This window comes from Canis lupus, chromosome 31 (assembly GCF_048164855.1).
Source record: "Canis lupus baileyi chromosome 31, mCanLup2.hap1, whole genome shotgun sequence".
In the NCBI taxonomy this organism is placed as follows: domain Eukaryota; kingdom Metazoa; phylum Chordata; class Mammalia; order Carnivora; family Canidae; genus Canis; species Canis lupus.
In genome coordinates this window covers 36106070-36128983 of record NC_132868.1, presented here as the reverse complement: position 1 = coordinate 36128983, position 22914 = coordinate 36106070, and the positions used below count along the sequence as shown (strand labels likewise).

Sequence of the window (22914 nt, the reverse complement as noted above, 5' to 3'; positions counted from 1 at the left end):
CCCTTCCTTTTTACAAAGGACCTTTTTTCTGCTACATGATTCCTCTGCTCCTCCCTCTTCACTAGAGATGTTGCATAAGAACTAAGTACAAAATAGAATCAGCAAGGTATAGAAAAGAGAGTAGACCCATAAACAGAAAGAAATGGCATTTTATCTTCAAACAGGAAAAGTATTTTGGAAGGGTCATTAAAACAACCACCCTTGTAAACTTGGTTTTGATGGTGATATTTTCTCTGGTACCAAGACTACAGGATTAGAAACTCTTCCAGGAAATTTGGATCTAGACAACTTGGCCAAGTCACAAAACTTCTGCAATTGAACACATTTTTGTTATGTGGATATTAGTTATTATGGAGCTTGATTCCAAAAAAAATTTGCATTTCTCTAAATAATAAAAATTTTCCCTACAGAGGATGATCATGGAAAATGGGAACTACAGTTGCCATGCTCTTACCGCTCTATAAAACACTGAGCTCTTTCCCTGAGAGTCATTATGATTCATGAGTAACATATTTTTACTGCCATTAGAACACTTGCAAAATTAAGCTAGAATTACCTCAGTTGACTGCTATTAGCCAAAGCTCCAGGATTCAGTGCCAAGAATAAATCCTTGTAATGATAGACTTCAACAGTTGTACAAAGCAGGCTTTTAAAGATTGGTTTCTGGAAACTAAATATTACTTGCTGTGACAAACGGCCTCTCATTAATAGATATTTAGCCCTGACTAGTTAAATGGACAGATTTCTTTTTAACAACATAAAAGTGTTGGGGCACCTGGGTGGCTCAGTGCTTGAGTGTCTGCCTTTGGCTCAGGTTGTGATCCTGGGGTCCTGGGATCGAGTCCTACATTGGCCCCCGTCCCTACCCCCCACCCCCATCCCAACAGGGAGCCTGCTTCTCCCTCTGCCTGTGTCTCTGCATCTCTGTGTCTCTCATGAATAAATAAAAAAATAAAAAAAAAATAAATACATCTTTTAAAAATGTAAAAATGTTTATAGAAGTAGCATAATAATACCAATGATTTTTTTATTTTTATTTTTTTAAAATATTTTATTTATTTGTTTTAGAGAGAGAGAGAACATGAGGGGAATAGGGGGAAGGGTTGAGGGAGAGAGAATCTCATGCAGACTGAGCTGAGCACAGGGGATTGACTCAGGGCTTGACCTCTCGACCCTGAGGTCATGACCTGAGCTGCAGTCAACATTCAGATGCTTAACCGGTTGAGCTACAGGTGCCCATAATTTTTTCTTAAAGTCTTCTTTTTGGTAAGGCACCACTGTCACTTTATAGGTATTACCCCATTCGTAGCTAAAACATTTTGTTTTTTCTTTTTTTTGAAAGCAGTAATAGCATTTGATCAAATCCTCAAAAGGTATGATAATGCAATAGCTGCATTCACATGCAGTGCATCATACAGGAAATCAGAAGTGGCCCCAGATTCCCCCGCTCCTCCAGCTTAGGGCCCTCACTCCTGGAATGAACAACATCCTGTTGCAAGCAATCTCGGATGTTTATATTTGGTATCTAAATAATGAATCACTCTTATGAGTGCCACATGGCATGAAATATCTTTTTTTAAAATTGTGGTAAAATACACTTAATGTAAAGTTTAGCATCTTAACCATTTTTAAGCATACGGTTTAGCAGCAAGTTCATTGACATTGTTGTGCGACCAATCCTCAGAGCTCTTTTCATCTTGCAAAACTGAAACTCTGTACCCATTAAAAAAAAAACTCCCCGTCTCCCTCCTTCTCCCCCCTCCCAACTCCTGGCAACCACCATTCTACTTTCTGTTTCTATGATTTTAACTATTCTGGGTAACGTGTGCAAGTGGAATCAATACAGTATTTGTTCTTTTGCGACTGGCTTATTTTACTTAGCACAATGTCCTCAAATTTAATTTCCTCCCTTTTTAAGGCTGAAGAAATTTCCATTGAATGTATATATACCACTTTTTAAAAATTCATTCATCCGTTGATGGATTTTTGGGTCGCTTCTACCCCTTGGCTATATGAATAATGCCGCTATGAAAATGGGTGTGCAAATATCTCTTTAAGACCCTGTTTTCAATTCTTTTGAGTATATACCCAGAAGTGAACTTTCTGGATCATATGGTAATTCTATTTTTAGCTTTTTGAGGAACTACTCTATAGTTTTCCACAGCAGCTACACTATTTTAGGTTCCTGCCAGCAATGTACAAGGATTCCAATTTCTCTACATCTTTGCCAACACCTGTTATTTTTGTCTTGTGTGTGGAGAGGTGTGTGTGTCTTACAATAGTGATCCTACTGAGTGTGAAGTGGTATCTGATCATAGTTTTGATTTACATTTCCCTTGTGATTAGTGATGTTGAACGTATTTTCACGTGCTTGTTGGCCATCTGTTTGTCCTCTTTGGAGAAGTGTCTGTTCAAGTCCCTTGACCATTTTTGAATTGAGTTATTTGTGTTTGTTTGTTGTTGTTACCTAGTTGTTGGAGTTATTTATATATTCTGGATACATGACTTTCTCCCATTATTGCTTGGTATCACTCAGATGTAGAACTAAAAAAGATAAAAAGATCAAATTCATAGAAACAGAAAGTAGAAAAGTGGTTGCCGGGGGCTGGGAGGTGAAAAAAAGAGGGAACATTTGATAAAAGGGTACAAGCTTTTAGTTAAAATAAATAAGAATCTGAGTATCTAATGTAAAACATGATAACTATAATAACACTGTATTGTATAGTCCACATTTGCTAAGAGCATAGAACTTAAATGTTCTCACCACCCCCCAAAAAATGGCAATATGAGAGTCGATGAACAGGTTAATTAACTTGATGGAGAGAAAACTTGCACAACATGTCTGTATATCAAATGATCACATTGTAATTTAAATATATTATAATTTTGTCAATTATACATCAATAAAGCTGAAAAATTTATATATGTTGAAATAATAATTCCTCTATTTTTTGTGCTATTCTCTAAGCAATGGCTTCTCAGAGACAACATGAGACTGTTTCTGTCTGGATCATTAACATTTTCTCCATCACTTTCTTAAGTCTGTGATCAACAAAGCGATATATCAAGCTCTGATCCATAGCCTTCTCTGATTTCTGTGGCATCCATACTCTCACCACAGCAGATCTCAAGCCACCGCCGTCCCAACGTCCCTGAAGAGATGCACAGCAGCGCCTTGTTATGTGTTGTTTCCTTCATCTGGTAAGTAGATATAAATAATCTCAAGCACATAGAAAGTAGTAAAATATGGTAAAACAATTAGGAAGTGGTAAGTTTTGAGTGTGTATTATTTTAAGACACTGGATTCAACGGGGAGTCTATATAATTCGATTTTTAATAATGGCTAAGTTTAACAACCTTGCAAAAAGCCCTAAAAGTTTTATAATCAGCTCTTGTGAGTTGTTGCAAGCTGGCCCAGCAGAACACTGCTTAGACCACTTCTGCCCTCAAATATCCACATTCCTTCCACCCCCCACCCCCCACCCCCCCGACATTCTGCTTGGGTTTCTAAAATAGCGTTTAACTTTGGCCTTTCCTGGAAAGCTTTTAAAGAAGTCTCCACTAATTGCTATTCAAAGTCCGTCTAAATCTGGCCCCTCCACCCTTCTTGACACTGGGCCCTGCTTCCTCTCCGTTTCTCACCTGAGTTTAACCCTTCCTTCAGGGTTCAGCTCCAATTCCACAGACTACAAAAGTCTTCCCTGGGTACCTCAGTAATTTCTCTTATCATTTTATTGCCCTTACAGCTTCTACCATAAGATACACCCTTAATGAACTATTATTTTGCATGAATGTTATTTTGTTGTCCCGTGTTGTTCTTCATTTTCCAACTGTAATGGATTAGGAATGTCTGACGTCTCCAATGAGAATGTCAGGGCATGATTTGTGTTTCCTACTGATTGAGTACCCTCCCTGTGTGTATTTCACACATTCAAAACTATTGAGCATCTACTATGTATCAGGGGCTGTGCTAGACACTAGGGATAAATGTGTAAAAATCTTTGTAAAGGAACAAGACATAAGTTTGTCTTTGCCAACCTCAAGGAAAAAGCATACACTAGCCATCAAAAATAATTACATTTGGGGGTAAAGTATATAAACAGAACCACCAAATTTTGGAGTTAGCAGGGATCTTAGACCAAGTATTCTCACTGGGACAGTGATGCCTCCACAGGGACTTTGTGGAGCCCCGTTGAGGGTTTTTGATTGTTCAGTTGTTTAGTGAATATTATGGGACTTATAGGTAGTTCCGGGGATAGAAGACATCCTGCAATGTGTGGAAGTCCCATTCAACAAAGCACTGTATTACCTCATACACAACTTTTAATTGTTTCACTGGGACTTCAAGAAGATAAATTAAAATTAGCAAAGCTCACAACTGCAACTCCACCTTACATGAAAAACAAAGCTTTCTCTTGTGTGGTTTTTGAAATACACTGAATTTTACGGGTATTCAACTATGGTAAAAGTTGAGAAAAAATTGCTTTCTTCTCTTCCAAATTTTGTTGAGAGTAGTTCATCATTACAAAAAAAAAATCACATCATGAACAGCAATGCCATTTCTGCTATTCAATCACCAAATCAACATTTCATATCATACTGTAATCTCAGTCAATATATATCTATCTAAAATCTCATAATATGCTCATATGTAAAGTGTACTAATTTAGTCCTTATTTTAAAATGTCAGATATCTTTAAAAGTCAAAAATATTCTATTGGATGCAAATAACATATTTTTATATTAAATACAGTGGAAGCATATCAATGCCTGATCATTTAAATATTAAATAAAGTAACATAAACACGCATAAAAATGAAATAAAACATTTTTGATATAAGCGGACATAAACAGCTAATTTTTTGTGTCTTCTGGAATGATGGTGACATCACCAGGTGTGATGCAAGTATTTGATGACTAAAGGGAGAGCTTGCCTTATGTGTCACAGTGTAATCTTAAAGATGCTTATCATCTGGAAAAACTAATGACAAAAGGAAATAACATGTCAGGTATTGGGTATAGTTCTAAATATTAGAGTTAAGGCCCCAGGGGAATCAAGCTGAATAAACGCTCACACCACTAGCCTTTTCACCTGGTCAGTCATGTTTCCTACAACGGATTAGAGGTTTTATTTTTTATTTATTTGTTTATTTATTCATGAGAGACACAGAGGGAGGCAGAGACATAGAGGGAGAAGCAGGCTTCGTGCGGGGAACCTGATGTGGGACTCCATCCCAGGACCCCAGGATCATGCCCTGAGCTGAGGGGAGATGCTCAACCACTGAGTCACCCAGGTGCCTCCAATTAGAGGTTTTAAAAACTCATCACCTAAGAGCAAGGCCTAAATACCTTGTGGTTTGGAGTCAAGGTTTAGAAAACAATGAAAGATGAAATGCTTGGAAATGTGGTAATTGTCTGGGAAAACCAGCCTGGCACTTATTATTCAGCAAATGCACCCCACGAAGCCTCCTGCAGTTGCATCCCAACTCCTACACCCACTCCTACACCCACACCCACACGTGAACACATGAGTCCCATTTTACACAAGTACTGCTTCGTTTGCATCGTTTTGTAGTGTCCCCTTCTTAAATAAAAAAATTGATAATAAAATGTGCCTAACTTTTAACTCAACACAGTCAGCCGCGACATAACAGGGCCAAACCCTGACCAAATGCATGTGCTTCGTGCTCCACCTGGGGCCGCAAACCCAGGTTCTCTCGATTGGAAGAAGAAACGCGCCTCAGAGCAGAAGCAGGTTGCAGCTGGTGGCCGTGCTGATGACCCCAGTGCCTTCCCCCAGTCCATCCATGCAGGGAACGCCCGGAAGGGACACTGAGGCAATCAGGGACCAGCCAGCCAGTCGAGAAGAGAAGTCACCTGCAAGTACCAGCAACTGCTGCTGGTATGTCAGGTAATTTTCTGGATGCATTACGAATTCTTTAGATCCAACAGCAAAAAATAAGTAGTTGTTCTCTTTTGTCTGTAAGGCTAACGCATCACCTTTTCACATTGCAAGTTTTCCTACTTTCTGCTCATCTACCGTTGCCCTTCTAAAGACACTACGGGGGATCCCTGGGTGGCGCAGTGGTTTGGTGCCTGCCTTTGGCCCAGGGCGCGATCCTGGAGATCCGGGATCGAGTCCCACGTCAGGCTCCCGGTACATGGAGCCTGCTTCTCCCTCTGCCTGTGTCTCTGCCTCTCTCTCTCTCTCTCTGTGACTATCATAAATAAATAAAAATGTAAAAAAAAATAAATAAATAAAGACACTACGGGACACAAGGGTGAGATCTCACCTTGTCCATCTAGTATTGTGCAAAAATGGTATTGCAGCCTCTACCCCCATCAGGAACCATGGTGACACCCTTTCACCTGGACGCCTGCAGGTAGGGTTCCCCCTCTTTACTCCTGAGGGGAAGGCTGCCTGTGTCACTGCCTTGCACTGGAGAGACCTTCTTTGGGGTGAAGCCCTTCTGGGCATGCCTGTTGGGACACAGTTCCCATTATTGTGGGTGTTTCATTTTCTTTGGTGAGACTGATGAGCTAGCCACATTCTATTGAACTGTCGAAGGTGTAAAGACAGGGAGACTTGAAGATGTGACGTGGCAAGATGCAGCCCCACCTTACAAAGAAATTTGGGCAGTTCTGCTCTGGCCTTTGGGGGAAACATGCCAGCATGTTTTTCATAGGGTGGCACTGACCTTGAGGTGCTGCTGATCTGAGTTCAGAGGAAGGGAGCTGTTTGTCCATAGATACAGGTGGCTCAGGTCACCTCTGTTCCTCCAGCAGAACAGAGCCTTGGGTACAAAGAGCGCCTTGGACTTCATACAACAGTAATGCTGAGGGCTAACATTTATTGAGTCCTTCCTGTGGAGTAAGCCCTGTGCAGTGTACTTCTTACACACTCTCTCATGCATTCCCCACAACACACCTGAGAGGTGGGACTGTTACGACTTTCATTTTATTTATGAGAATCTGAGCCAAGGATGCAGGTGGGTTCGCCTTGCCGGTTAGAGACAGCTGGGATTTGAACTCATGTTTGTCTGGCTTCACAGGCTTCTCACCCTCACCCGTGGACTCAGGTTGGAGTTGAGTGCATTGGAACAGAACACCTTCCCTCCCACTCCCTGTCCCCATCCCCATCCCCGCCCCCAGCCCCCCAGGTCTGGGCCATTGGAGGCTCTAGGCCTTTTCTTGGTAGCTTGCTCCTGGCCCTGCCTCCCCAGGCTGTTTGCTTTTTCTTCTTGCAATTGGGATCTCAGCGTGCCATCATTACTGTTGTCTGGTGACCTGGGGTATAACTCTCCACTCAGAAAATGAAGAGGAATATTAAGTTTCTTTTAACATTCTATGCTAATGATGCGTGGCACTCTTTAGCTCAGGGGACATGAGCTCACAGCTGTCATCTTTCTAGCTCTAATTTTGGAAGCACTGAGATTAAGAATGTAGCCTATAAGGTTGGAAGTCTATATATCCAAAAGGATAAGGCTTTCCTTTATTTGCTTGCTCTGGGCAGAGATGACAAACAGCAGGAATGATAGTTATGGGACGATATAATTCTAAGCGAGAGGTGGATGGACTCTAGTTTGCACACCGGCCATGGGAAATCTGGAATACCGTAGCAGGTTACCAGGACTTCTGTTGCAGGAAAACCCCTGAGAGTCTCAGAAAAATGGGGACGTGAATCTTGAGAAGTTATGAACTCCTAAGCTATCAAGATGAGGAATCTCAAAGATGTAACGAAGGCTTTCTTCAATTTAGGGGGACATGGGCACCCTGAAAAGCAGAGCGTGTACCAAGTCTTGAATGAGGGAAGGAAAATTGGTTCCTAAAGAAGAGCTCAAGGTCAGTAGGGGTGAAATACTCTATTACATGCCCCCATTTGTCTCCATCTGGGAAATCTATTCACACGTTCCTCCAAAAGGAGCAGGCTACCTTTCAAAGAAAGCTCCAAGAATAGAAAAGGCAGTATGAGGCCAGGCCACAGGAAGCTAGGCCAAAAAAGCTATTTGCTGGTAGGGAAGAAACACTTCCTCAGCTTTAAGGATCATTGCAGTGAAAGAAGAGGGAGCAGAGAACCATATTCCAGTGATCAGGAAATAACAGCCAGGCCACAGACCCAGGCCTCCAGGAGCCAGAACAGGCAACATTCACCACAGCCATGTTGAGAAAGCTTCAGAAGCAAGACCAGGAAGATGACAGTGGAGCCAATGGGGAAAGGAAAAGAGCTTGAGGCCTTGTCACCCAGTGTCTTCCTTGGAAACTCAGTCTAAGCTAGTGAAATTGTCTCCAAAGACAAGGAGGCCTGGGAAGATAGGGGTTACCCAGTATTACAGGTTGAACTGTGCCCCTTCAAAATTTATGTGCTGAAGTCCTAACTCCCCAGTGCCTCAGCATGTGACCTGATATGGAGATAGGATTTTACAGAAGTCATCAAGTTAAAGTGAGGTCATTGGAACGAGCTGTAATCTAGTGACTGGCGTCCTTATAAGAAGGGAACTTTGGACACAGACATGCAGGGAGGACATCATGTGAACATGAAGGCAGAAACCAGAATGATGCTTCCACCAGCCAAGGTATTGTAAAGAGTATGAGCAAATCATCTCGAGCTAGGCGAAAGGCATGGCACTAGCTTTTTCTCACCGTCCTCAGAAGGCATCTGTGCTGCCAACACCTTGATCTTGGACTTCCAGCCTCCAGAACTATGAGACTAAAAATGTTTGTTGTTTAAGCCACACAGTTGTGAGGCTTTGTTAGAGCAGCCACAGGCAACAAACACACCCAGAAAAGCCCTCAGAGCACCAGGTATTGGAACATTTTAGTTATAACATCAGGGAACTGAATGGATGGCAGGTCCCACTATCATGATAAAGTTATGCCCCTTAAATTGTGTTCTCCATCCAGGCTGTGTCCTGGTGAGTCACTAGGGTGACCACCCTCTGGGATAGAAGTGTAAACCCTATGAAACATTATCTGCACAAATGTTCATTCAAAGACCACTTACAGGCAACCACTATATGCCAAACGAACTGGCAGATTTTTTGTTTAAAGATTTTATGTATTTATTCATGAGAGACACAGAGAGACAGAGGGAGAAGCAGGCTCCCCTTAGGGAGCCTGATGTGGGACTCCATCCCAGGACCCCAGGATCACAACCTGAGCCAAAGGCCGATGCTCAACCCCTGAGCCACCTACCCAGGTGACCTTGTAGATTTTAAAACATGACAAATGAAATTAGGTTAAATGCTCAGTCATCTCCTTTTCAAAATATTGTAATGAGCATATTTTTTGAAATCCATCTCTAGCATTGCTGCCCTGACCAGTTCTCCAGGGGGAAAGTGGGGTAGAAAGGAGATCTGACCTAGCAACCGGGGCAGGCAACAAGGTGTCCTTTGTTTCAACAACACTTTATGGTTCCCGTTTGGAAAATGTCCTTAAAAGCACTCAATGCTACAGGATTTCCCTTTCTAGAGTGGAAATCCTGTATGGAACAATCATCAGAATAATCAGGGCCTCTTTCCTTGGCTTTTCCTTAGAGGTGAGATTGGAGCAGAGATTCATTGGTCCATTTAATCTAGTTTTGTGGGATTTCACTAGAGCGTTTGAAATTCTTGTTTATGAGAAACATTTTCTTTTTTCTTTTTAAGATTTATTTAAAAAAAAGATTTATTTATTCATGAGAGACACACAGAGAGAGGCAGAGACACAGGCAGAGGCAGTAGCAGGATCCCTACAGTGAGAGACAGTCCTCCGTTATGGGACTTGATCCCAGATCCTGGGATGGTAACCTGAGCCAAAGGCAGATGCTCAACCGCTGAGCCACCCAGGTGTCCCACTGAGAAATATTTTCTCTTCTCTAGTGTGTGGTTTAGGAATAGAAGAGGATAGTGGTTGGACAGAGCCTTAAGAAAAAAAAAAAAAACCTAACTTCTCATTATGGCTAACTTCAAACATATTCTAGAGGAGACAGACTAGAACAATAAACTTGAATGTACCAATAGGGTAGCTGCAACAATTAGAAATTGTCGCCTGTTCTTGTTTCATTTATGGCCTCTGCTTCTCCTTCCCCACACTATATTATATTGAAACATATGCCAGCTATGGTATCATTTCATCCTCCGATACTTCAGTATATATCTCTAAGAGAGAAGGACCCTTAAAAAAATTGTGAAACCATAATCACACCTGGAACATTCACGATTTTAAACACCATTCATTGTCTAGTCAAGGTTCAAGTTGCCTTGATTGTCTCATAGTTTTTTAAAAAGTTGGCTTGTTTGAGAATCCAAAAAATGTCCATGTGGTTTATGTGCATTGGTTTATGTGCATTGAGTTTCTTTGAAACTATAGGATCTCCTCTCCCTTCTTTTTCCTTGGAATATATTTACGACAAAACAGGTTACTTTTTCCGTCTAGTCTCTGGTTTTGTTTATTGCCTTCCCCTGGTGTTGTTACCATGTTCCCTGGGCCTTTGTATTTTGTAAATCTTAGATTTAGATGCTCGATCTGATTCAGGCTTGTTATTTTGGCAAGGCCACTTGATACAAAGATGGTGTTGGATCGTCCATCAAGAGGCACATCCTGTTCAGTCCTCCCCTGCGATGTTTGTAGCTACTGATCGCCATAACCTAGATCTTCTTTCACTTGAGATTTGTCAAATGATAGTGTTCTAATTCTATTTTTCCTTGAGTGTGAGGGTACACAGGAAAGACAGTTTCAATGCTTGATTCATTTTAGAATCATTGGTTACTAATATCCTTCAGAGGTGACCAGTGAGTTTACTTTGAAAAATATCATTATGAACTCATGGCTTTTTAATTTATTTAGTATGGTTTAATCCATTGTTGGCATTAGTACTCAAATTGCCCCATCATTGGCTATTTGGAGCTGTTTCAAATTGGTTCTTGAGTCTTGGACATAAGCTTTTTAACTGCTTTTGGGAACAGGACATAGAGACCCTTACCAGAACTTTCACTCCTGGATCCGTGATGTCCAAACTTTTTTGATTGTGAACTCCCAGTAAAAAAAAAAAAAAAAAAAAATTCAAACATGGATCCCCTCTACATGCTTATTGATAAATTATACACATGTACTATGATTTAATGTATTATATACATGACAAAAACACCTCCAACTAGCAATCTTGGGTGATAAGAAAAAGCTGAAATAAACAATGTTTTAAAAATGACAGCCACCTCGGAGGTCACTAGCTATAGCTGCCTTAGCCAATGCGACAGGAAGGCCGTAGGTAGGAGAACCTGGGGCAAAGGCACAGCTCCCCCCTGGCCTGCTGAGGAGCCAGGAATCCTACCAGACACCAGGCTGCTGGCCTCCAGCACTGTGACCTGGAGAGCTCAGCCCTGTTTCCTGCCAAGTGCTTGGCCATGAGCAGGGCGGAGATGCCTAGAGCGTCCTGGCACCCCACCATGCTCTTTCACCATCTAGCAATCTGGCAAGCAGGCCTGGTCGGGTAAATGCTCAGGAGAGGAGGCATGCACGCTGGCTCCGTGGATAGGGAAGTAGAATCACGTCAGCTTTCTTTCTAGGAAGGAAAGATCTGAAGTTACAAAAAGCTTCACTTCCTTTAAACAGGGAATCAGCTTTAATTAAAAAGAATTGATCGAGCGAATTACTGCAAAAGTACTTTTTCATTGGCTTTCTATGTGGGTCAAACCAAAGGATGAAGGTTTATGACTCAGGCTGCTACACCAGTGACTTAGTTAAGTGACCCAGCTGAGACAAGCTCTTACGTAAAGGTTTTGGTCAGGTAGCAGATTCCTCAGCTGTGTTTTCATGATACTCAGTCAAATTGTGAGGACCCCTTACTGCCAAGCTGTTTTGATATCCATTTAAATGACAAAATTTTGTGTTTGTCAATAACCCTGAAATGTGGCTAGAAAATTATGGTACAACAAGAACTAAGGCAGGTGTGGGAAGTCATGGTTGTTTATGCAGGGAAGCTGTCCTTATCTCCTCAAAGTGTCTGAATGTAAAATTGACTCCAAAATTTCTAACAAAAGAGCACCATCTTTTTTTTTTTTAAGATTATTTATTTATTTATTTATTTATTTATTTATTTATTTATTTATTCATGAGAGATACAGAGAGAGAGGGAGAGAGGCAAAGACATAGACAGAGAGAGAAGCAGGCTCCATGCAGGGAGCCCGATGTGGGACTCGATCCTGAGACTCCAGGATCAGGCCCTGGGCCAAAGGTAGATGCTCAACCACTGAGCCACTCAGGTGTCCCAAGAAAAACACCATCTTTTGTTCTCCAAAACAATATAAAAATCAGAACAACATTTGGATTTTGAAGGAATGACTACTACTCCCTGACTCTCTTTTGTAAAAAGTTTGAAAGCAAATTTGAATAAAATACAATTTTCTCTTCTTTCTCTCTTTCTCTATATTCTAAATATAGAATTTTGTTCATAATTTGCAGTTGTAGCAAGAAAGTTAAGAGGAGGAGGACCTCAGTAAGAAAATCTTTAAGAGGAAGTAGAAACTTCTGAATGGTTCATCATCTGAAGTCATTCCTGTGAGTTAAGGATTGCTGACCCTAGAAGAATGTAAATGCTTCCCAGGAAGTGGAACATCGTGTTGCGAACATTTTGTATGTAAGTCGTGTTTTTCTACTGATCGGTGGGACCCAGGCAGAGAAACTGGAACTTTTGAATGAGTCCTTTCAAATAATGGGAAAAATTCTCCCCTACGGACCTATTTTCTGTATGAGCACTTAAACCCCATTTTTGTGACACCAACCACTCTTCCTGAAAAATAAAACATGACCAATTTTAGGATCCATACGAGAGATAATCCAAAAGTTCAGCTCACAAAGTTGGGGGGAAAAAAGGCCCAAGCTGAAATCTAAAAAGCTTTACATTATCACAACCACCATCACCTAAAGGAGGGCTGGCTAGCTCCTCAGTCGTGTGGTATTAACCCACCACTCTCACTGCTTCATTCATAAAATGCTTTGGGATTCTAAATGATTTTTCTACAAAAGCTCAGCATCACCAGTTTATCCAGAAAAGGAGACAAATCGATTACATCACCATGGAAAAATCTTCCATTCCTTTTGATTACTCACCTAGATTAAGTTCTTCAAGGCCCCAGGGCAGGTGTTGAAAGGACAACACAAGTGAAAACCTTCCAAACTATAAAATACTTATAGGGAGTCCAGCAAAGGATTTCTATTTCCCATAATGACCTCTTCAATTTTTTTTTCAAATATCAAATATGCACTTTTTCAGAAAAGAGGTTTTTGGGGTGATTCTCTTTGGCCAATCAGCACATGCCTGCTCTTCCCTTTTGCTGACCAGTCCCGTGCGGTTTCATCATGAAAGACAATTTGCTCCAAAAAGTTGCCTCGCTGTCAGGATTTCAGTTTCTCGGGAACAGGCTTACCAGTTGATAAACAGGTTTTTATTAAGTGTTTGCTAATGCCCAGCACTGAGCTAAGTCTGGAAGGAAATTCCAAGAATTAGGAGCACCAAGATAGTAAAGAGTTTATAATCTAGTAGAGAAAGATCATTTAGGTAAAAAAAAAAAAAAAAAAAAAAATGAGGCAATGACCAAATGTCAGTTGGGCAAGGTGAATGTGGAATTGAAGGTCTGGGAGGCCCTTTGGAAAGAAGTTGAACTTGTGGGTTTTTTGGTTTTTTTGTTTTTTATTACTTACATTTTATTGTATATGTTGAGTAAATAATGTATTGCCATGGTTCAAAAATCCAAAGAACTCCCTTTCTCCCGTGCCTTCAACTGCAACTTCCCTCCTTAAGGCAATCAACATTGGTGACTTTTGCCTATTTTTTCAGAGCTGTTTTATGGATGTGTAAATAAATACGATAAATTTTTCCTCCCCCGTTAGAGTTACAAAGTGTAGCTACTCTGCGCCTTGAAACAGAGTGGGAGTAGAGTTGGGTTATTAAAAGTTGAGACTCTGGAGCCCGTGTTCCCTTCTTGGCTCTGTCAATTTTTGCCAGGGGGACCTTGGGCAAAAGTCACAGAGGCAGTTTCCTGATCTCCGCAAGGGAGGTAAATAAGAGTACCTGCCTCTTATGGTTCTTGCGAGGATTAAACAAGCTAATGTATATTAAATGCCCAGAACAGGGCCCAGCATGTAGAAAGCACCATAATACAGGTTGAATTGTGCTATTTTCTCTTAATGTATCTTACAAATGGTTCCATATCAGCACGAATAGAGGAATTTATTTACAAATGCTTAATATTTCTTTGAAGGATATGCTATATTGTGGTTGGCCTGGGCTGACGAATATACTGTTTAGAAAATTCGGAAAAGAGTATTGTACGGTTTTCAGGAAAGAGAGCAAAAGTAACAGGTTATCCCTACACACCTGTATTCAGCTAATGTTTAAAAGTCTAACCACACTGAGTGTCGGTAAGGATGTGGAACAGTTGGAGCTTGCTCACACACCACTGATAGGAAAGTAAAATAGTGTGATCGTGTTGGAAAACAGTTTGGCAGTTTGACAATTTCTAATAAAGTTAAACACACATATGCCATGTGATTCAGCCATTGCCCTGCTAAGTACTCACCCAAGAGAAATAAAAGATATAATCACACAAAGACTTGTGCCCAAGTTGCCTAGCAACTTTATTTGTAATAGCCCAAACCTGGAAACAACCCAATGGCCATCAACAAGTGGATGGATGAGCAAGTTTTGGTAGACATAGACAATAAAACACTACTCAGCAATAAAAATGAGCAAACTAATGATAAATGCCACATGGCTAAATCTCAAAGTAATGTTGTAAAAGTGAACCTACTCTATGATCTCATTTATACAAGACTCTAGAAAATGCAAACTAATCTGTAGTTAACAGAAAGCAGTTTAGTGTTTGAGGATAGAAGTAGGAGAATGAAAAAAAATAAAAAATAGAAGTAGGAGAATGGGGGGTGAATTACAAAAGGGCACAAGGAAACTTTGGGGGGATGATGCATATTTATTAACTTGTGATGACAGTTTCCCAGATGTGTACATGTGTCAAAGCTCATCAAATCATGCACTCTAAATATGTCCAGTTTATTACAATAAAATATATCTCAACAGACTTGCAGAAGGAAAAAGAAAATATATGGTTTTTTCCATATATTTAATCCAAGACAAAAGGATTAAAGCACCCCTAATAAGCTAATAGAAAAACTAAAATTCTTTGGCTGTCCAAATTACAGTTGAGTATGAATGGAAATATAGCATATTACCAAAATAATCATTTGCATTTAGGTTTTGTGTGTGTGAGTGTGTGTGTGTGTGCGCTTTTCCTCCCATATCTAAAGTAGGTCTGTTTGTAGGGGAGGGAAAACCTTTCCTTCTACCTTCTATGTTTCCAGTTGGGTCCCTATAACAAAGACAAAGTAGTTAAACCCCAAGTTTGTTAGCATGTATATCTCACACACACACACGGGAGAAATTCAGAAAAAGAGAAACTAAATAAAAAAGGTGGCTTAGAACTCCTGCTTCTGCAGCAGCTTCGGCACAAAACGATAAATGTGAGAAGGCATGCCAGGATGGGGGGAAGCTGTGTTAGCCTTCCAAGGGAGGAAGACTGAGGGAAGGAGATATAGGGGTGGAAGCTGCTGGAATCGGATTCGTTGGCAGATTCCTCTGGTGCTATCTCTGGGCTGACGAGAGTCTAGTCATCTCCAGGAAAGGTGAACTGATATCCTGCCTTTAGGCAGAAAAGATGGAAGATAGAGAGTTTTCCCATATTTGCTGCTGCTTGGTTGCCCTCACCTCAACCTAAGAGCTCAAAGAGGCATATTTGGGGCTGACATACTCTGGTTTCCTCCTTCATTACTCAGTTGGGGAACTTTTCCTTTCAATTCTTTGATGAGCCACTTAATGTTTACTTACTGAATTAAGTTGCTTTTTTCTTAAGTAGGAGATGGGAAAGAATTTGATTGGGGTGTGTGTGTGTGTGTGTGTGTGTGTGTGTGTGTTTGAGGTGGGACATGTGGAGAGGTGGCTAGTAAGTGGCAGGGACATCTCAATATTTCCCTTACACCAGCAATTCTTAAACTTTTTTGGTCTCAGGGTCCATTTTGTTCTCAAAATGTATTGAGTACCTCAAAAAGCTTTTGTTTAAATGGATATGTATATCAGTATTAACTGTAGTAGACATTAAACCAAGAGAATTTTTAAAAATATTTATCAATTTGGGGCAGCTGGGTGACTCATTCACTTCAGAGTCCAACTCTTGATTTTGCTCATGATCTCCAGGGTATGAGATCAAGCCCTGCATTGGGCTCCACCCTGGCTGCTTGGGACTCTCTCTCCCTCTCCCTTGCCCTCTATTACTATCTCTCTGAAAAAAATAAGTAATTACGGGATCCCTGGGTGGCGCAGCGGTTTAGCGCCTGCCTTTGGCCCAGGGCGCGATCCTGGAGACCCGGGATCGAATCCCACATCAGGCTCCCGGTGCATGGAGCCTGCTTCTCCCTCTGCCTGTGTCTCTGCCTCTCTTTCTCTCTGTGACTATCATAAATAAATAAAAATTAAAAAAAAAATAAGTAATTAAAAAATTATCAATTTATTTAAAAAACAAACTATTAATGTAAGTAAGATATTTTTATGAACAATATCTTTTAAAAAAAACTCAGTGTGAAGAATGACATGGTTTTCCATTTTTGTCCATCTCTGGAGCATCTGTTTTATTTATTTAGTTAGTTATGTATTTATAAGATTTTATTTATTCATGAGAGGCACAGAGAGAGAGGCAGATACATAGGCAGAGGGAGAAGCAGGCTTCTCAAGGGGACCCCAATGTGGGACTAGATCCCAGGACCCTGAGGATCACACCCTAAGCAGAAGGCAGACGCTCAACCACTGAGCCACTCAGGCGTCCCTGGAGCATCTGGTTTAAAAGAGGACAGCTGGATTCTCCTATCTGCTGCTTAATCCATCTGTTGTGACGTGATGTCATGTAGTCTCTGGCGAGCTCCACTGTACAGTCCTGAGAGTATGAGAGTGAAGTAGGCAAATAACCTCTTTGTGTGGTTATGAAAATTATTTTCACTTTGAGGACCTCAGTGGAAGGTTTTTTGTTGGTCCCAAATCTTTTCTCTGGGAGAGATTTTGAGCCCATGTCTTATAGGACCACATTAAGTCATAGCATACAGCTCAAAATCTATCCTGTTTTACAAGAGTACCTTTGAAAGAGAGTCAACAATCGTCCCAGTTTTATAAACTATTTACCAGATAAAGCAGCTGGAGCCTCAGAAATACTAGGCTGGAGAGAAATGGATGGGGGGGCCAAAGATTAAAAGTTTATATACAGTTTATATATAGTTAACATTTACCCCCAAAGACTTAAAGAATGTATCTAACACCAGATTTTAAAAATCTTTACTATGGCCAGACTACTCTGAAAATTGGCCCACTAAATAGAACACCCGGGAGTTGCTTTAGCAATCAAGGGAACAGGCCCCTGACCACATTTTTCTTGAATGCCAACAGAGTTTCCACTGTTTTCCTAGACAACAACAGTTAGTCATTAAGGGCTCTTTTAGGACAGAACATGGTCTCCTGGTCATGCCCAAACCAGTGGATTAATTTAAAGTAATTATGTAGTAGAAACCCTGTATTGTGTTTAAATGATACTGCTCCTAGCCACATAATTTGGGAATTGGTGGTGATTGGGCCCCCAGAAAAGGTCTAACTTCCTTGGATGTATAAATTACACAAAGCTTATTCGAGGAACAAAAAAAAGCCAGTAGGTTTTTGTTGTGCATTGGTTCTGGAAGTTAATTGCCTACTTTCTCAGTGGGGCAAAAAAATAAAATGTATTAAAAACCAGAGCAAAATCCTCATGGCAAGATCTCTCCTTTCCCACACTCTGGGAGGTCTTTCAGATTGTTTCTGTTTCCATCCAGTCGCGTGTAACTTTGCACGGTCAGTGTAGTGGAGAAGACGCATCGTTGCCGGGTATGGAATGCTGGTCCTGAGGGCCTTACTGGAGCTGGTGGTACGGTACTTTCCAGCTAAAGAATTGGGGTGATGAGGGTCTTCTCATCTGGGACAAAGTGGCAATATGTGTTGTGGCCATTGGATAAACACATGCAAAAAGAAACGTACAAAATTATAATTTGTTTCATCATCAGCAAATGTTGATGGAGCAGTTATCCAAGGGTGCCGAGCTAGGCAACATGCAGCACATGTCAAGGTCTGAAGTGACTTCTAACCCTGGAATTTCACACTCTAGTTGGAGAGAGAAGCACATGGGTAGCACTAGATCAGATCGGAGGTGGGGCGGCACATTCACAAGGCTGAGTGGTTCCTTCTGCTGTAGACCGAATGTTTGTGTTCCCCCAAAGCTCATATGTTGAAACCTACTCCCAGGGCACCTGGGGGGCTCAGTAGGTTAAGCATCTGCCTTCAGCTCAGGTCATGATCTTGGGGTCCTGGGATCAAGCCCAAGTCAGGCTCCTTGCTCAGCTGGGAGTCTGCTTCTCCCTCTGCCTCTGCTCCTCCCCCTGCTCATGCTCACTCTCTCTGTCTCAAATAAATAAATAGATAAATCTTTAAAAAGAAAGAAACCTAATCCCCAGTGTGATGGTATTTGGAGGTGGAGCCTTTGGAAGGTGATTAGGTCATGCGGGCAGAGCTCTCATGAATGGGCTTAAGTGTCCTTTGAAAAGGGACCCAGAGAGCATGCCAGCCTCTCCTGCTGAGTGAGGACACAGTGAAAAAAATGGCTTTCTGGGAACCAAGAAGCAAGTTCTCACCAGATGCAGAATCCGCCTGCCGGTATCTTGACCTTGGACTTCCCAGCCTCCAGAATCCTGAGAAATAAATTTTTGTTTATAAGCCGCCCGGTCTATGGTATTCTGTTGGAGCAGCCTAAATGTATTAAGACAACCTTTGTCTGGAACTGCCCCAGAAAGCTTTGTGGATCTGGTGTGATGTGAGTAGTCAAGGTCTGGGAAAATATGGTCCATATGATATTATTAACACCAAGGTTATTATTCACGATTTCCTGGTCTGAAACTAGGTTTGTGGTTATATTAAATGTTTAAAATACCTGGCATAGACTTCCTTATTCTTTTCCCACCAAGCTTTAAAGGAGAAGAGAACCAGAACATTTCCATTGTGAAATTTTTTTAATGAGTTAAGTATAAATGATTCAAGAACATAAGGATTTTATTTTTCTTAAAATAAACAAAGATTCCAGACCAAGGAGAAAACATGTGGCCCCAATGTAGCTTGCTGTTGGCCAGCAGAGGCATGTTTGGGCAGAGAGTGAATTTGGGCGTGCGGTGGGCAACCGTTTGACGGAGGTCCTGGCATGGTTTTCTCTTTGTCACATCTTGAGTCAATTGCTGTCAAGGGCACTTTTTGTAATTGAGTTGACTGATGGTCGTTCCTATTTTATTTGATTGAATTCACTTCTCAGGAAAGAAACTGGTCATTATTTTTTAAAAAGATTTATTTATTTACTTTAGAGAGTGGGGAGGGGCAGAGGGAGAGAGGGAATCTCAAGCAGACTTCCCGCTGAGCCTGACACCTTTGGCTCAGGTCATGGGCTAAAATCAAGAACCAGGCACTTAACCAGCTGAGCCACCCAAGTGTCCCAAGAAACTGGACATTATTAATTCGATGTTTCCCAGAAAAATTTAAGGAGGTGGATTCTGCTTTTGGTATCGTGTAGTAAAGAATCTAGCCTTTACTCCAAGAAGAGGTCTGGCCTTTGTCCTCAGCTTTCTGATCAGAGTGTCCTTGTTTGTCTCACAGCCCACCAGATAGACAGCCACGACGTGCTAGAGGTTGGGGGATTTGAGCCATGTGCTGTCAGCTGAACTCCTGAAAGGCTAGAACCTGAGTCTGCCTGCTGGATGGGGCCCTGATACACGCTCTGGACACCGAGGCTGGGGTGAGCTTCCTTGGTTGGCAATACTCACTGCAAATCGTTCACATCAATACCAAGAGAGTGACAATGTCATGCGTTCATGGGGAGAGGACAAGAGCTCAGCATTTCATACTTGATCTTGAGTTAAGTATTGAACTGCCCCAGGTACTTCTTCCTTTACCTGATTCCAGGCTGTATCCTTCAGCTGTGTTACAGTCTAACCGAAGCATAACAGCTTTCAATGAGTTCTGTGAATTCTTCTAGCAGCTTATGTCGGAAGTGAGCGTAGTCGCTTCTGCAGACTGCTTGCTCCAACTTCTCAGTTGGCTAAACTCTTGCAGATATAAAGGCTGTCCTGCAAGACAGCACAGCTACTAGCTCAGCTTTACTGCCTGAGGGCTGTCCATCCTGGCCTATCCTACTAAAGTACAGGTTAGGATATTTCTCCCAACATTTTGGTCAGGAAAAATCACATTAAAATGAAGATTAAGGGCAGTTGGGAGAAAACAGACACACACGCACAAGGATGTCCATTGAGCTTTTGGCTTTTGGCTCAGAGGAGGAGGTGAAGATGCAACTATGTCTGGCCATCCAGTTTCTGGGTTCTTCTGACACCAGCCACCTCCACCATGACACCTCAGTTCAACCCCAACAAGATCAAAGTCATATATCTGAGCTGCCCCCGTGGGAAAGCTGGTGCCGTGTCTGTCTTGGCTCCCAAGATGGGTCCCCTGAGTCTGTCTCCCAAGAAGGTTGGTGACGACATCACCAAGGCAACTGGTGATTGGAAGGGTCTGAGGATGACAGCGAAACTGACCGTTCAGAACAGACAGGCCCAGATGGAAATGGTACCTTCTCCCTCTGCCCTGATGAGGAGAGCTCTCCAGGAACTGCCAAGAGACAGAAAGAAAAACATTAAGCACAGTGGAAATATCACTTTGGATGAGATTGTCAACATTGCCCCACAGATGCAGTACTGATCTTTAGCCAGAAGACTCTGGAACCATTAAAAAGATCCTGGGGACTGCTCGATCTGTGGGCTGCCAGGTTGTTGGCGAATAACATCAACACTGGTGCAACAGAATCCCCACTAGTTAAGAATGCCCCCCCCCAAAAAAGATATCCATTGGAGTATTTGTCATAAGAATGAATAGAGAACCAATTCTATAAATTATGATATTCCACAGAGAGGATACTATTTTTAAAATTAGACACATATGTACTCATGTGAAAAGATCTCCAAAATATTTTGTTAAATTATAAGACCAAGGTGCAAAGAATTTGCTCTTTTTTTTAAACCTTAGTTAATGATTAACCCTGAGGCAAAAGGGTAAATGCTTTAATAAAGAAGTAAGTAAAGAAGTTGAAAGAGTTTTTGGGGGTGAGGCTGTTGTGTCTCTACTTGAGCATGAGGACTTGTTTCTTTGGGGACCTGGAGGAGGAAAAGCCAGTGCAGAGTGTGTTAACGAGGGCAATGGTGGTTCACTCCTTCTGGGGACCCCCTGGGGAAATGTGTAAAGCACCCTGAGAATTGTCAGCCCAGGAGACAGAAGAGGGGAGCATGTATCCACGGCATGTCCCCCAAGACCCCCCTTGGCTGAGGTTTGCCGCAGGGGTGCTGACTGCCCGACGCGTCCAGGCTTGCACCCACAGAATAAGCTGGGCAGCTTCCTCCAGCATCTTTCAAGAGGGAAGAGCCCTTGAGTTCAGCCCAGGCAGTGCTGACAGGTTTGGTCTGCACAGGCCTGATTGTTGCAGAAAGATCCAGGACAGCTGTGGGCTGATTTGGATATTAGTCCCAATGCTGGACTTCCCAGAAGACGTAGAGTTTCTGGATTCTCAGGTGCAGTTATGACCTGAGGGCGACCCGACCTCAGGACTGAGATGACTGGACCCATTGGAGGCCACCACTGGGCTGAGTCCCCTGCTTTTAGCGTTGCTCCCCACGGTGTTGGCAGCATCTCCCCGCATCCACTGGTGGTGAATGTTCTCTCCCCACCACCGTTGCTGATCATGCTCCTCTCTCTCCTCTCTCTCAGGCTCTCCCTAGGGAAGCCCAGGCCTAGGGGGGAGACCCATACTCCACTTGCTGAGACCTACCACCCTCCCCAAGCCCAGATCGCCATCCACACACCCCAGAGACCCTGACCACACAACCACCACGTGGCACTTTCTTGCCTCTGCACTTCTTTTTAGCGCCTCGCCACTGAGTCTGTGTTTAAGTATGCATGGCCATGAGTTTAGGTGACACTTGGAGGGGTTTTTTCATCTTGTTTCCTCAGCTGGAGTTAGTTCCTTGAAGACAAGAGCCATCAATTGTATTTCTTCGTACCTCTCAATACCTGGTAAAGGAATTATAGGTAACAGATGCTCAATAAATGTGTGGTCGACTGTTGATGCAGGCCCCGTTCTGCAAAAGCCCCAAGAACAGCTAATTTCAAAGCAAATGAATGAAAGCAACAGTACACCCAGGGTTCATGTGTAACAAAGGGACTCAATCTGCTTGTCCTCGTTAAGGCAGTGAATAGATGATGAGCCAGCTTGGGTAAGCAAATTCTGCTATTGACCTAAAGTTCATTTTCACAGGGACATTTCTGGTAAAGCCCTGAGCTTAGGACTGCCAAGATGTGAATGCACATTAGCCAGTGGAGAACATAACAATAAAAGTGAAACAGGAAAAATGTGCCTTAGAACAAAGAACTCAATGTGCTTGCTTCAGGAAGCAAAACTCAAGCCACTACCTACAGACTAATCAGTACTTCTCCCTATCCCAACTTTAAAGTTAGGTTAGCCTCTTGGGTAGGGAGCTGCAACAAGCTGATATTTGCAGTTGTCCCATCCCCGATCACCCTTTTGAATGCAGATGGCCTTGTGACAGGCTTTGGCCTAGGAAATGTTCACGGAAGGGAAGCATGTCCCTCCCGGACAGCAGCATTTAGGAACTTGTGGCCAGTTCTGCAGGCTGCCTTCCTTGCTGCAGCAACCTGGGAGCGGGTATTGAGATAGAGATGCAACAAAATTGAGGAAGATGGAGCATATTCACTCAAAC

The 22914-nt window shown here is 42.2% G+C and overlaps 1 protein-coding gene and 1 pseudogene across 1 annotated transcript in view; both read left to right on the top strand.

The window, feature by feature from the left end:
- Nucleotides 1-22914, top strand: part of LRRC31 (leucine rich repeat containing 31) — a 115917-nt gene that overhangs the window by 51513 nt on the left and 41490 nt on the right. Inside the window, exons 8-11 of the mRNA XM_072808021.1 lie at nucleotides 3122-3201; nucleotides 5637-5911; nucleotides 12439-12613; nucleotides 19751-19889. The gene's annotated coding sequence lies outside the window, so the exon portion shown is untranslated. The remainder of the gene's footprint in view (nucleotides 1-3121; nucleotides 3202-5636; nucleotides 5912-12438; nucleotides 12614-19750; nucleotides 19890-22914) is intronic.
- LOC140622357 (large ribosomal subunit protein uL11-like) lies at nucleotides 5676-21237 on the top strand (annotated as a pseudogene).